Below are 15,201 nucleotides of genomic sequence, written 5' to 3'. Positions count from 1 at the left end.
AAAAAAACAATGGAAGGGAACAAACAAAATATAAGGACTTCTTGGATTTAGTTTATTTGCTTGGTACCGATGTTAGAAGTGATGGATATTAGATGGTAGTTGTGTTACGTTATATGTAGGTAGTAATTATTTTTCAGTTTAATTTCAATATATATTCATTTTCATTTCAAGACATTGTGGTATCTTTCATAATTTTGAAATATTTTGGGTATCACTGGTATGCATGTTGTAGTTGTGTAAGAGACTAAATAGCTGATGACTTGAGTGCATGATTGGCTAATTTCAGTGTACTGCAGTTTATCTAAAAATCATGTCAAATGGTTTAGGGTTATTTGGAGGAAAGTAGGAAGTGTCAGTAATGTCTTATGCTGCCATTTAAACTCTTCTCTTGACTACCTTTTGGACATAATGGCAGAGTCAGAGCTTGAAGGGCAATGGCAGAAAGCAGAATCAAGACACTCCTGCCCAAAAGAAGAGAAATGGAATCCACAGTCAACCAGCTAAGCAAAACCATACCTTGGTAAGAAAAATTTAGTGGCTATCTCAGTAGTTAACAGTAATGCTTAATACATGTCCAGGCAGAAGTCCTGCTAAGGGAATGTGATTTGTGTATCATAGATTATAGAATGACTTGGGTTGAAAGGGACCTCAGGGATCATCCAGTTCCAATCTCCTACTGTGGGCAGGATTGCCACCCACCAGATGAGGCTGCCCAGGGCTGCATCCAACCTGGCCTTGAACACCTCCAGGGATGGGGCACCACAGCTTTTCTGGGCAGCCTGTGCCAGTACCTCACCATCCTCTGAGTAATAATTTCCTCCTGGTATCTAATCTACATCTTTCCTCTTTTTAAGAACATTCCCTCCTTGCCCTGTCAGAGTCATATCATGTGTAAAATGATCTCCCTCCTGCTTGTAAGCTCTCCTCATGTAGTGGAAGGCCACAGTGAGTTCTCCCTAGAGCCTTATCCACGCTAAACAAACCAGCTCCCTTAGCCTTTAGTCATAGGAGAGGTGCTCCAGCTCTCTGACCATCTTTGCGGCCCTACTCTGGACCCACTCCAGCAGCTCTGTGTCTTTCTTATGCTTAAGGCCAAAGGCCTGGATGCAGTACTCCAGGTGAGCCCTCACAAGACCTCACAATGGCAGAGTAGAGGGGGATAGTCACTTCCCTGTCCCTGCTGGCCGTTCTTCTTTTGATGCATCTCAGGATACAGTTGTCTTTTTGGGCTACAGGTGCACACTTGTGTCCTCTGCAGAATTGCTGTCAAGGAATGCTTCTCCCAGTCTGTACTCATGTCTGTGACTGTCCTGACCCAAGTGCAGCATCCTGCCTGTGAACTTCTTTAATCTAACTGGGGTCATATGGGCCCCCTGCCAGCCCTGTCCAGGTCCCTCTGGACAGCATCCCTTCTTTTTGTTGTATTAACTGCACCACTTATCTTGAGGTCGTCAGCAAACTTGCTCAGGGTGCACTCAAACCCACTGTCTGTGTCATTTATAAAAACGTTACAGAGCTCTGATCTGTAGGAACATTTCCTACCTAATGAGCATATGGATCTACAAATAGTGCATCCTTCCTTTGAAGTTTGCATTTTGGAAGCCAAGCTTATTTTAGCTGTTGAAAAAATCAGACATTTCACTAGACAGCCCTTCTGCAGCTTTCCTAGTTTCAGTATGACTTAGTTTCTTAAATGCTTATGTTTTACCCATTATTGTAAAAAAACAAATTTTGATACAGAACGATTAGATATATTTATTTTTCTCCTCAGTAGCAAAAATGTTGATAAACAGACTTGCCTTGCATGCCATTATCTCATATAATTTCTAATTAAATTGCAGTATGACTTCTTTGGTTTGTTACCTTTGACATGCAGTGGTAACTAATCATTCTTGTCCCCAAAGTTTTGATGGCTAGGAGAAGACGACACTGAGATATCTGCTGCGTATTATCTCTTTGAAATTATTTCCCCCACAGTTCTTTCTCACTCAAATTCTGTGTTACTGATTCATGTGCAAATGTGAGCCCCAGTTCTCCATTCAGCACAGCTGGCTTTAGTTTCTCTTGATTATTGGCTTTAGATTCTTCCCATTTTGGTTGTTAACTTCTTTTTGATTTTCTTGTGAGAATGGAAACACAATAATCTCCTTCATTCTGTGAAGTTCTTTTCATAGCAAGAAATGGCTAGTCTGCTTTTAGCAGAAGAATGGAAAATAGAATAATTGACAGCAGAAATTTAACTGCATAGGAAAACAAGGTGAATCTCTAGAATCTTGATGGAAACTGGTGGAAATGATAATACTGTGTAGTCACAGTCCAAGCTCTTTAGTGACTTTACTAAATACCTCTGTGGTGTTTCACTTGCATTTCCATGATTGTTAATCTCTTGAAATTTAAACACTGCATGCCCCAGTGATAATTTTCTAATGAAGTTTACAGGCCTGTTCCCTTAAATTTACATAGTGCAAAGAGCCACGCTTTTCTCTGTTTGTATGCTTATAGCTGCATATCTAGAGCTAACATATCATCCCTGGAGAATTCTAAATTTGTGTCTCTAATGCATGGTAATCTAATTGGCAGTAATTGGCTACTAGCAAATACACTCCTCTTGATTTCTGGGACAAAGAATAGGCTTATGTATGTGCAACTTCAAGTCCACACCATCATGCTGTAAGACCTTCCTGTCTTACAACATTTAGAAAACAGAATTTTTGTTTTTCTTAAAAGCTTGCATTTTGAAAATGGTTGGTTGACAGTTACATGGTTAGGATTTTTGGATTATTAAGAGAAAATTCTTGTACTCAGAGTGGTGAGGCATTGGCACAGGTTGCCCAGAGAAGCTGTGGATGCCCCATCCCTCCAGATGTTCAAGGCCAGGTGGCATGGAGTCACGGGCAGCCTAATCTGGTGGGTGGCAGCCCTGCCCGTGGTAGAGGGTTGGAACTGGGTGGGCTTTAAGGTCCTTTCCAATCTAAGCCACAATATGAAGATTGCAATGTTTCTGAAAGATTTATGGAGACTTGGTGTTAGTAAGGTAACATCACAGAATTTATCCTGAGTTGTAAGTAACACAACTTCAAGAGGAAGCATGTCAAAGCAAAAATAGCAAGTATGTTTCTTAGCTAACGCTTAAGCTACACTCCCAAGAGATATAATGCTATGTTTTCTTAATTAAGTGTAATGTGTTTTTGTTCTCTTAAACCAGAAATGTGAAAAAAAGCTTACTCCAAGAAAACTTCAAGATAACTTTGAAACAGGTATGTACATTCTGAATTTCCATCTAAAGTCATAGAATCACTGAAGTTGTGAAAGACGACCTTTAGGATCATTGTGTCCAAACAGCAAAAGTCCAATACAATCCGTGTCCCTAAGCTCTATGCTCACACATCTCCAGGATAAGTGCCTCCAGGGATTCATGCTTTGAAGTCATGCACTGAAGGCTGATGTCACCCTGCTTACTATATTTGGGATTCTTTCCTTGTTTGCCAGTCTACCAGGTGTTATTTTCTAAGGAAGTCCATGTTAACCAAATGGAAAACATTTGGTTAACTTAATGTTGTAAAATATATTGGTTTTGCAGCTCTCCTCAGTTGTGAAAGTTATCAGATTACATCCTATTGGTGGGTGAAAAATATCTAAAAACTGGTTTACAAAATTAGCATTTCAGCAAACAGAATGCTGGTGATTAAATAAGCATTGGTTCAGGGCTTTCTGTCTTGCTAGTAATAAACTGTAGTTGATAACTGGGATACTATGGAGAGTTTATGCAGTTTTTTATTTCCTGCTTAGAAAGTAGGATTGCATTTATTTATTTCTTTACAAGTTATATAGTGCAAAACAGCAACTGAGTATAGTGAAATACATAGTGAAAAACTAGCAATTGAAATTATCTTAAAATTGCTGTGACTTCTAAGATTTGTTCTAACTGATGGATTTGTAAGTATGGCTTTTTGATCAGAAGCAGAAAGAGATAAGTCAGACAATGGTTTTTCCATTTTTATTAATTAGGTATAATTTCAGGCATGGCTTCGTATTCTCAACAATTTTCTTACTTACGACTAGACACTTAAAACTGATTTCATGTTTTTCTCTTTAAGCAGATGCAGCGTATGAGATTTGCTGTTCTGGTGAAGATCTGCTGCAGGAACATGTAGAGGGGCACTCTGTGGCATGCAATGGCAATTACAAATTTGCTTTCTCATCTAGAGCTTTCTTGAGTTTCAAATTTGACCACAATGCCATAATGAAATGTTTTGACCTCTGACAGCAAATCTTCTACGAACAAAGTTCAGACTTGCCTGTTGCAATTGAGGGGGTTTCTTATCTAGCCTTACTCTTTCTCAGGAGTTTTTTAATTACTGTTGTTGAATTTTCGTTGTTGTTCATTTGTTTTTGAATGCAATGCAGGGACTGACTGGTGGTTTGGAAGGGTTTGTTCTCTTCGCAGTTTCAGAGTGGCATAGTCAAGTGTTGCACTTTAAATGCAGTATAGCCTTTGTCCACAGAAGTACCTTTCCAACCCTCAGTTTACTTGTTCCTAGCCATGCATTAGAGGGCATTCTTTTCCTCATTTTATTGACTTGTGTTTTTTTCAGATTGTCATTGACATTGACTTTTTTTTTTGTATTGCTGGAGTTCACCAGCTCGTTAGACTTCTAACTGCGCTGATGTAAATTATTGGACTTGTTAGTCATTATTTTATAGTGCATTGCAATATTATGGCAGCGGCAATGAAACTGGTTCTCAGAGGACTCCTCTGTCTGTCCTGGTAATTTTGAAACCGGAAGTTGCACATTTCAAACCTTGCCTCAGCCTATTATCCTTTCTTTTTCCTGATTGTTTGCCCGCTGTATCTTCCCTCCTTAACACTGAAAATGAACTTCTGATGGCTAGCAATCAGTAGTACATGGGTCAAATTATAGCAATTTGACTTCTCAGGTACCTAACTCTGCTACTGCTTCTGGCAAGGACATGCAGACTAGGTAGAACTTAGCTATTCAGAGTGTCTAACTTCAACTCTTACCCAGACGGGAACAGCACATAAAAAGAAGTAAAGAAGTTCTGTGTTATCTCATTTGTAGCTGCTTTCAAAAAAGAAAATCTCAAATTTGCTTGTGGGAGGTTTCTTGTATAGAATTTATACTGAATGTAAATAAGCCTCTACATCTTGCCAGGAGGAAAGAAGGTGCATGGATAATAGAATCATTGTGTAACACTAAATGATTTAATCAGGTTTGCAATAACTATTCTAAGGATGTCCAATATTGTATTCCGTGCTGTTGTTGTCAGTTCTTTCCTTTAGTTTATGCTCTGTATATGTATATATATACATATATATAGTAGTATTGAATTGCACTTGCAGTTAGCATTTTAATGATGTAGCCTCAGTCATTTTCAGCTACAACATTTTCTTAGTAATAATATCAAATGTACAAGAAAAAAAAAAAACAGTTGAGGTGATGAACTGTTAAGTGTTAAATCACTTTGATTCATGTTAGTGATTTGAACACAAGCTTTGCAGTTGAGAGAAATACACTGAACTTATTTGATACAGCAGCTTGTGTTATCAGGCATATTGTTCCAGATTTAAAAATGGACTTCCATCTAAAATTAAGATGTGTGATTAGTAACTTTCACGCTGAATGATCTAGGCCCTCCTCTCTCACTCAGAGTGTATGCTCATGCACCGAGTCTTTATGCAACTCATGTGGCATCCAAAAACACAATCCTTGTCTTCCTTTAACTACCCTGCTTCATTTATTACCTAATGTTTCTCCTCAGAAATAGCTTTAGAATTTGGCTTGTTTTATCTGCCTAACGCCAGGTGATTTGGGACTCCAGTGCTCTAATACTTTTGGCAACAGGAACTGTGGATTTTTCTATCAGTTAACAGGAGAAACAGACTATGGCATTTCTTCCATCTGGAGGACAGGAGTCCCAAAAGCCTTGTTTTTCAAGACCAAATCATGAAATAACTCAATCTAGCTTTGTCTCACCTTGTTTAAAAATAAAAACATAAATAAATCCAAAGGCTGTTCAAAACATTAAGTTGAAAAGTACAGTAAGTTAAAAGGTGGGATAATGCTGGAGGAGATTACTCAGCTTCAGGTAAAAGTAATCCTTAGTTATGTCTCTAGTGCAAGTAGTTGATTTCCCAGCAAAAGTGCCTTTACTCATGGTGAGGCAGAAGTTTGTATTCATATCTGGAGGCTGCTGCTGCCTGTGGAGTTAGCAAGATTCTCCTAGGGCATGATTCAGTGTCAGGCTGTGGAAATCTGTAAAATGTAGGTTGATATTTTTAAAAGTTATATTTCATGTAGTGCTCTGTGAAATAAGGGGAATGTTGATGAAACCATGAATTTTGAACTTCTGTCACAGACAGAGGAAGTCTTTAAAATGAAGCATGTCCTATAAATAGGAGTTGCTGGGTGCTTCCTCTTCACTGGATCATTTTTTTTGTTCCTAGTGAAAGCCTGGCTCAGTGTAAGAGAGGCTGATTGCTTCATTAAGCAGCCCAAAGTGGGGCTTATACACATTAATGATTTTAGTAAATCTAGCCTTAATGTGAGTTGCAAATAAATGTGATAAATATGCAATAACTTTTACTTCTTTGTATAAGGGTACTGTTCCTTGTATTATTACTGCTTTCTGCTTCCGAAGTAAGGTTGCTAAAACGTGAGTGTGGTGGCATGTGACCTATGGTTTCCATCATGCCCTGCACTGTGAGCATTTTGGATTGTTTACTATTAGTTCATGTTCTTATTTCACCATCATTTTATAGTTAAATATATTTCCAAGTTTAGAAGTATACAGTTTACATTCTTTTCTGTAAAACAGTGAAGAAATAACAAGTGAGAGATTTTAATTCAGTTTTTATTTTTGGGAGCTAGACACAGGGAGATAAGTAACTGCATGCCAGACTTAAGAGGTGATGTCAGGATGTTTGATAAAATAAGCCAGAATGTTCCCCTGGAAGAGGGGTCATTCAGAGTATGAAAGGTCACTCCGTTTTCTTGAAATTGAAGAAGGTATGGAATGTCCAAATTATAACACAAAAACAACAAATGTTTGGGTACTACATACTACTGCTTTGCTATTTCTGGTACCACATAAATTCTCTGTCTTGGTGGAGTTTTATGGCATCTATCCACCATGCAGACTGCCTTGAAGACAGACTGAAGAATGATCTGCCAAATCGAATTAAAGATGTTCTGTACTGTTGCATTAACTTCAGCTCCTTGATATACATGCATGCTTCTGAAAATACCTGTGTCTTCCATAGTTTGAAGTCAGAAAATGGTGGTATTGAGAAAAGGGGATATAGCTTTATTTACTGCACAATCAAGGCTTTTTAATTTTTTTTTTACACAACTTAATTTTAGACCAAACCTGCGTAAGTAGTTTGTAACACAATTTTGGGCCTGGTTCTTTTACCAGGCTTCTTTGCTGTGCTCCCACCTTCCAGATCTAGTTTAGTGAACTGAGAACAATGCTGATTGTGTTTTGCCTTCACCTACTTGAGGCTGTTGTTTACGTAGCACTTACATTTATAAACAAGGCAGACTTTGAGTCGGGCTATTCTAATAGACTTGCTCTCAGAACACTGTTTTCCAGCTCTCTGTGTTTATTGATTTGCAGTGTGTATCTGCACTCATACCATTCCAGTATGACGAGCAAGAGTCTGCATTTGGAATCCAAGTTGTAATGTCTTAGGGGTACAGATGGCACTGCTAATCCATAGGTGACGTAGGTTAATTCTCAACTTTTTTCCTTTTTTTGAAAGAAATTTTAAGCAACAGACTTTTTTGGAAATAAAATCATGTGCCTTCATCTTTTAAATTAGGAAGTTACATTCTGAGAACTAGTAGAATAGCCTCCCTTGTTGATTTGAAAGCAGATTATTCACAGAAAATTGAGCTTGCACTGTAACTGGTGAAGAATCTGGTGCTTACATGTGACTTCATACAAATTTCAGCTTGTTTTTGTTACTAAGAAATTTCAGCTTTTGAAGCAACAAAAATAATTTATGTGGTAAATTTCTACAAACTGAAGGTGCTTTTACAGTAAATTAGGCTTGGAAACATCTCTATTCTTGCATAACAGATTTTTGTTCTAATGTGTTTATAGTCTAGTTCAAGAATGAAAGAAGTAGGTGAAGTATGAGTATCAGCACTGTTCTTAATACTGTACATATGCACTGATAGATGCAGTAGGATTTGTGCTGTGTGTGCATTTAACTGTTTCAAGTAGGTTGTGAACTTACAAGCAAGACGACGTAGCAATTACATTGGCCATGTTCAAGATCATGCAAGATAAAATTGCTTGGATTAGTAGGAGTACATTAAAATCTAATGCTTGGGTTCTAACCTGTCTTTTCATTAAAAGTATAAGGTTAAAATAGACCAACTTACAGATTCCAATTTACTGGAACACTTACCTTTTAATAGTTCTCAGCTGTGGAATACTTCTTGGAAGAAAATGTGTCTTCAGTACATCTTTCAAAGTTGGGGGAGGGGGAGAAACAAGAATACTTTTTTTTTCACAGGGTAGAAAATGTTTAAAATTTATGGAGTTTTATGGAAAATACTTGATCAGAAGAACTAACTTGCAATTTCTTTCCATTATGGGTTATACTTCAGTGCCCAGAAGAAGATAATTACATCCCATGGGGTGCTGATTTTAAAACAGGCATCCACAGCTTTTTAAGAATACAGCACCTACAGACTCAGTTCTCTACAACACACTTTTCACTGATAAAAGTTTACTTGCAACTTTTTTTAAGCATGTTTGAATAAAATTATTAAACTGGGGAGACAAACCATTTATTCTTACTGTTTGGGTGCATATTTCTGTTATACAGGAAAAGTTTGTAAAATTGCATGAATTTAACAGCTCTCGGTAAATACTTCTCAAGCCAATACTTAAGACAGAATCCTCAAGGAATTTTACCATGTCTGCTGGGCACTGCAGTATGTGGAAGCAGTACGTCAGCCTTGAGGACCAGTCCATCCAGGTTTGCAAGAAACTTTAACATATGGATAAAACAAACAAAAAACCCACGCAAAAAAGAAGCCACGACAAACAAGGCCACAAAAGTAAAAAACCACAACAGCAACAACAACAAAAAGAAGAAAAGAGACTCCACAGAGGAAAGAGGGGGTTTGTTTATTAATTCTGGTTTAATGCTGAATCCCTATACATGTTCTAGGACTTGGACTGACTCAGATATTGCTGCCTGAAAAAAAATTTTCTGTGCAGTGTTGCATGCCTTGCAGCAAAATAGAGAGCCCGTGTTATTCTGTGGCTCATGCATGATGGTTTATGTCTTCCTCCTGTTTCTTTAAAAAAAAGAACTTAAATCTGTTTTCCTCACTGATATGGAAGTGGCATATCAGTGCTAAGTAGAAAGTACTTACAGCTAGTTGTGGGTTGAACCTATGTAAAGTTACAGATTTTATTCAATTTCCAATATGTTATCTTGGAGAGGGTTTGTATTGGTCAACTCTTTGATTTTAGTAAATAAAATCTGTAACTATCTGTAACATCGGTTGTACTGATGATTGTGACTTTAGTTGTTATTCATGGATTTAGAAACTGAAGCACACAATTTAAAAAGCAATGACTAAATTGACATTTTCTTCTATAATGTAATTTCTCTCTAAAATTAAATGACTTTATGTACAATCTTACTGAAGTGTAAGAATTACTGACTAGAATGAAATGTAAAGCCTGTGCTGCTAGTACAGCTTATTCTTTCACTGCAGAATGTTTAACACAGCCTTAAACTAGCTAGCAACACAGATAATGTTCGTGCCAGTAAAAACAACAGGTGTATATTCAGAGCCAGTCATAAAGGTGGATAAGAGGCCCACTGAACACAATGAGAAGAAAAACCTTTTTTTAAAATAATGTTAGACTAAGCAAGGAGGAATATGTAATATTCAGTCACTTCTAAGAATAAAAATCTTGGTCCACATAATTTGATATTAAAATAACGTACAAAATGTGCCCTTCCATTTGTGCTGTGTTCCCTGAATCTGTAGGGGGTGTGTGGTAAGTACCTGTGTTCCTCAGCTCACTTACAGCACTCCTGGCAGTGTCACACCATCCCCCTCACTGGCTCCTGCCTGTGGCAGGGGGGTTGGAGATTCATGATCCTTGAGGTCCCTTCCAACCCTGGCCGTTTTGTGATTCTGTGACTTCCCTCAGGGAAGGTGACTGTGGTGCCCCTTAGCAGAACCTCTGAGCAGTAAGATGACGCGGTGTGATAAAGCAACCCCAAGGAAAAGAAACAGCTTTAGGAATTTATTCAGAATATAAGAACATTTGTAAAATAAGTATTATAAATGTCTCTGTATAAATAGATGCAGTTTTTACAGTTCTATATCAAATAAACACAAAATAGCTATTTTACAGCAGCTAGGAGACTAAAAACCAGCAACACATTTAAAGCTATTTCAGCAAGGTGAAAAGATTCTAAAATTACAATGTATGGTACAGTATTAAATGAGGTTTTAAATGAGAAACTTCTAATAAAAACAGAACAATACTGACATTAATGCAATTTTAGACATGTGCTATAGCTAACAGTACATTCAAGCTGGTGAAGATTTATATGCTTAGTTAGAAAAAAAAGTACTTTTTCCGGAACACAAAGAAATAAAAAGTTTCATGCACTGCAGCAATTAGGAAATAAGACACCCTAAGATTAATTAATGAGTGAAAAACATATGTGGTTCTTGCCAAGATAAACTATTTTTCTTGCTTTGCTAACGTATTAATTCCACAAGTGTTAGGTGAATTAAGTGTTAGGTCACTCAGGGTGATTTGTGTCAGTGATAAAGTACTCGTCCATACATTGGTGTGCTACCAGTTCACTTACTTAAAGGCAACTTGCAACTTGCTTCTCAATTCTCAGTCGCGGGAGTGGTGCCATTTTAATCAGAGATAACAGTTTCCACAATACCAGCAAGCCCTTCACCGTGTCCCTGCTGGTCTACTATAGAATACTGACAAGCAGTAGCTGATGGTTTAGGCAAAGTTACTTTTGTTTTGGCAATTTACAGCTGCTGCTGAGGCTGTCTGATACCAGTCTTGCTGTCCTACTTAATTCCTATGGGAAGAAAAGGAATGTGGCTTATATGCAGTTAATGATTTATAGTTTGTTGTGGAACACTTAGAGCGCTCTTGGTAGGGAAGATCCACAGTAAATGGAGTAGAACAACATTCTGTTTGTGCAGAACCAGCAAATCATTAGGCCTTAGGAAGACTGCAAACAACACTGCAACTTTCTATGCTTTCTAATGTACATCTTTCCTATAAAGACAGGTTCAAATGCTTTAAGCTTTATTGCATTACATGAACTTGATGGCTTCTTCAGCTACCAAGGAATAGAAAATAGGGCATGAGGAAAGCCTGTGTAAGAGTACTGTCTAACTATCTTAAAGTGACAGGTTTATTTCACTCTGACAATTTGAGATGACCTTACACTAAATGGGTGTCCTAGATCCAAGAAGACAAAACTGTAAATGGCATAGAAAATGATCAGCTGTGTACTTCAGACACAAGTGTGATCAGCTACATGGCGAAAACAAAAGTGCTGTTGACAAGAAACTTGTTGACCAAGGATAACCAGGATAACCAGGACATTTAGCAAAACCAGAGCAACATTATCCTCTCAATAGTCTGGTTTCAAAAATATCCATTTGCATTATAAATTAAGAAGTACAATTAGCTTGACAGAACGGACTGATCTAACCCAACCCCAGGGCATCACTACTTACAACTCAGTTTTGAAACCAGCATTGTTTTAATGTGCTGCTGCAATCCACCACTTAGGGTGCTGGCTTTGTTGCTGATCTATCACATTCTGGTGAAGTATAAATAATCATTACTACTCTAAGGAAAGAAGAAAATGACAGCCACAGTAGAGCAGAATAGAAATTACCTTCAGCATGCTTTAGGAATTTGCCAGGTATGTTTGTCAGTAAGTAAAAACAGATGCCAGTAATTAAATCAGAGGTGCAATGATCAGATTAAGTTGAAAACACCACTTAACAACACTGTTATTCTGAACAGAAATTTTCATGCCTGTAAGCCTAAGCCACTACTAGATAAAACCAATCCTCTAAAAATACTTTGCTTGCACTAGAAATTGTTCAAACTAAAATAAGGACTAAAATAAGAGAACTTTTTGTAATTCTACATATAATAGAACTTGAGGTGCAATTCAGCACATAAAAACAATGATGGACAACTCCTGAAGTCTGACTTACTGGAGAGAACTGAGCTTGAAAAATGCAAAGTACAAGAGTAACAGCAACAGGCTTACAATGTTAATGTTTAGCCAAACTAAAAACAAATGTAAACAAGGAAACTGTCTTCAGTACTCAGTCAAGAAAAACAAAGTCCATTTAAAATGGGAACTAGAGCAGTCTCCCATCTTTGCTCTGTCAAGAAATCAACCCAATCCCCATGCTCCACTTAACACAATAGGCCAGCATCTCTCAACTAATTCACATGATAATGCACTAAGATGATGTGGCTTAAACAAAAGAACAGTAAAAGTAACAGAAGTTAACCTATAAAGCTCTATGAAGATCTCATTCACATTCTGTTTGTGGCTGTACATCCATAAATCTACACATTTATAGTTTTGTGTGTATGCATTCAATATGAAACAGGTACATTTCTACTAAGTTCCTTTTGGTTAAAAGTATTAAAAGATGTCATTCTACCTCATGACAAAAGAAAGATGCACTAAAATCTCTATAGGTGACAAAGGCTGCTTACCCTCTTACGGAAAATTCTGGCTATAATGTACTGACAAGAAAACTCAACTTTCACAAATTACTTGCAAACAAACACCGTGCAATGTAAATAAGTACCAGGTGATGGCTTGTAATCTCTGAACCAACCTTGGCACAGACTATTTATCTGGCATGGTAAAACTTACCTTACAGACTTATATGAAATAAACCATCCTCTGAAGAGATGCAACTTGTTTTAAAAACTGTTTAATCCCCTCCCCAATCAAAAGCAGCTTTCCTACATTATCAGCACTGTTAGTTAACAGTCATGCTACTGTGGAGGCACAAAGCAAATAAGCCTATGAGCTTCCTGAACTGCAGCCTTCTGTTTAGATTGCTTAACCATCTAAATGTGTCTTGAGTACAGCCGTGTGCAGAGGGACTTGGAAATCAGAAAAACTCAGATTACCTGCAACCTGCCCCAATTAAAACCTATCAACATTATTTTCCTATGTCCTACTATCATCCATAGGACATAAAATGGAAGAGAACCTGTATGAGTAAAGACATAATGACACAGAAATTAACATAATTATAGCATGATAATTCAGGCACTGCCATTTTACATTATTAAACAGTCCTTAGTTAATGCTTAGATTATCCCCATAACTCCTGGCTGGACAGCTGAGATCTGAGAGATGGTGCTGAACTGTGCCTGTGTTGATAGGTCAGACCTCAGCACTGAAGCAACCTAACAGCCAGCCTCCAAAATAAAGAGATTTGTGATGGCACTAGGATCTTTGAAAGAGATGCATTTAAAGTGAAGTTTCATTTGTGTGTGGTCTAGAGTTTTCTTCTTCTAGCAAAGCTATTCTTTGTTTGAGCATCCTGACTTGTGTTTCATGTCTCTCCACCATGGCCATCATTTGCGATTCCAATTTCTTCAGCTTATTTTGATGTTTTTTCTTTGCTTTTTCATATGCTGCTACCAAGTTGCTGTTAAAAATACAAGACAATATACAAAGTCATTCAAAAAACCTTGCTCACAGCAAGTGCAAAAAAATAACCCCAACCAAAAACAAAACATGTTTTTCAGGGCCCTCAAAAATTTGGTCCCTTTTCCTGAAATTTACTGGAGCTTTAAAACTCATTTGATCTGCAGCTCATTGATTCAAACATGAATCAGTGCTAGCCTCTGTACCTTCTCTGGACAAATACACATCTTTACCAGTAAACTAGTTACTCGAAAATATTTGAACATATGGTTCAGTATATAAAAAAGACTTGGTATACCAAATATGAGAGTTGGTATACCGTACTAAAACACTAAATATGTCATGCTTTATGATTCTCCAATGGCCAGAGTCTGATTACAAAAATCCATCACTGAGTAAACAGCTGCATTTGAAAATTAACATGAGAGTATGACACCTTTTGCTAATTTGTCAGCTGCTAAATATCTTCTATAAATATCTTTTACATATCCACCTGGTTCAGTAGGTGGGTGCTGTTCCTCACCACAAGGACTTTCTCTCCTTAGTGTAACGTATTAGTGAAAATTACATTGTGAGAATTAGGATCCTTGAAGGAAAGGTGCATAAAACCCATATCCTCAGTTCACCTTGAGGTGACCTGGTACTGACCAAGCAATAAATTTTAAGTGCGATTACTGAAGCTGGTTTGTTAAAGAGGCTGGAGCCAGAGAAAAAGGAGAAATTTAAACAAAATAACAGATTTGGAAGTCTGATGATGAAGGGACTTAGGTTTTTATTTGTTTTAAACAACACTGCACTTCCTAGTAACTCAGTTACAATTAACCAGTTCCCTCCACTCAGTTTTTAGCTATGTAGTTTCCAGCATCCTAATTAGGAAGCTTTACCCTCCTCCGCATCTAACCTTCAGAATTCAACTTGTGAGAATACAAGGACCCAGAATTGGTCACTGTGACATGGTGAGAATTACAGTGCATTATTAGAACAAAGCAAAAAAAAATAAATCAATGGTGCATCCATCTGCTGGGAGATCCTTTACCTGTTTGCCCTTTTCAGGTCATTAACAAATTCTGCAGATTGCTGATGTCTGATTTCACTGCTCTTTGTGAGCCTCTCCAAAGCACTCACCAGCTCCTGCACTCTAGCTTTCAGTTTCTTCTCTCTGTATTGGAAGAAAAGAAAGCAGAAAACTATTCTCAAAACAGAAATAACACTTCAGCATGCAAAAGCACGAATGGTAATCAAGTTTCTTCATGAATTGTGTTTAGAGGTAAAAATATTCAATATAACTTAACTTAGACAATGAAGGAAGTCATTATTACATTAAGCTTTTCCAAAATCTGACTTTATAAAATTCACTGCTCAGAGGCATAGCAAGCAAAAAGGAGAAGAAACCTCTGTGGTGGGTCACTGCATGTACCAAATCACACTAACAGGTAATCCCAGTGTATTTTTTAAGG

The 15,201-nt window shown here is 37.5% G+C and overlaps 2 long non-coding RNA genes across 3 annotated transcripts; one reads left to right on the top strand and one right to left on the bottom strand.

Moving 5' to 3' along the window:
* Positions 1 to 6: 6 nt before the first annotated feature.
* LOC104915160 lies at positions 7 to 9,689 on the top strand. 2 transcript variants are annotated; one of them, XR_796259.2, is made up of 3 exons: positions 7 to 520; positions 3,206 to 3,257; positions 4,101 to 9,689. It is a non-coding gene; the product is annotated as an uncharacterized LOC104915160 (long non-coding RNA). The 2 variants fall into 2 exon arrangements; XR_796258.2 differs by having other exon boundaries at positions 4,098 to 9,689.
* A 594-nt stretch (positions 9,690 to 10,283) lies between these two features.
* Positions 10,284 to 14,923, bottom strand: LOC104915161. The gene is made up of 2 exons (XR_796260.3): positions 14,781 to 14,923; positions 10,284 to 13,745 (listed from the first exon to the last, which is right to left on the bottom strand). It is a non-coding gene; the product is annotated as an uncharacterized LOC104915161 (long non-coding RNA).
* Between the last annotated feature and the right edge of the window lie 278 nt (positions 14,924 to 15,201).

This window comes from Meleagris gallopavo, chromosome Z (assembly GCF_000146605.3).
Source record: "Meleagris gallopavo isolate NT-WF06-2002-E0010 breed Aviagen turkey brand Nicholas breeding stock chromosome Z, Turkey_5.1, whole genome shotgun sequence".
In the NCBI taxonomy this organism is placed as follows: Eukaryota; Metazoa; Chordata; class Aves; order Galliformes; family Phasianidae; genus Meleagris; species Meleagris gallopavo.
This window is presented reverse-complemented; position numbering and strand designations above follow the sequence as displayed.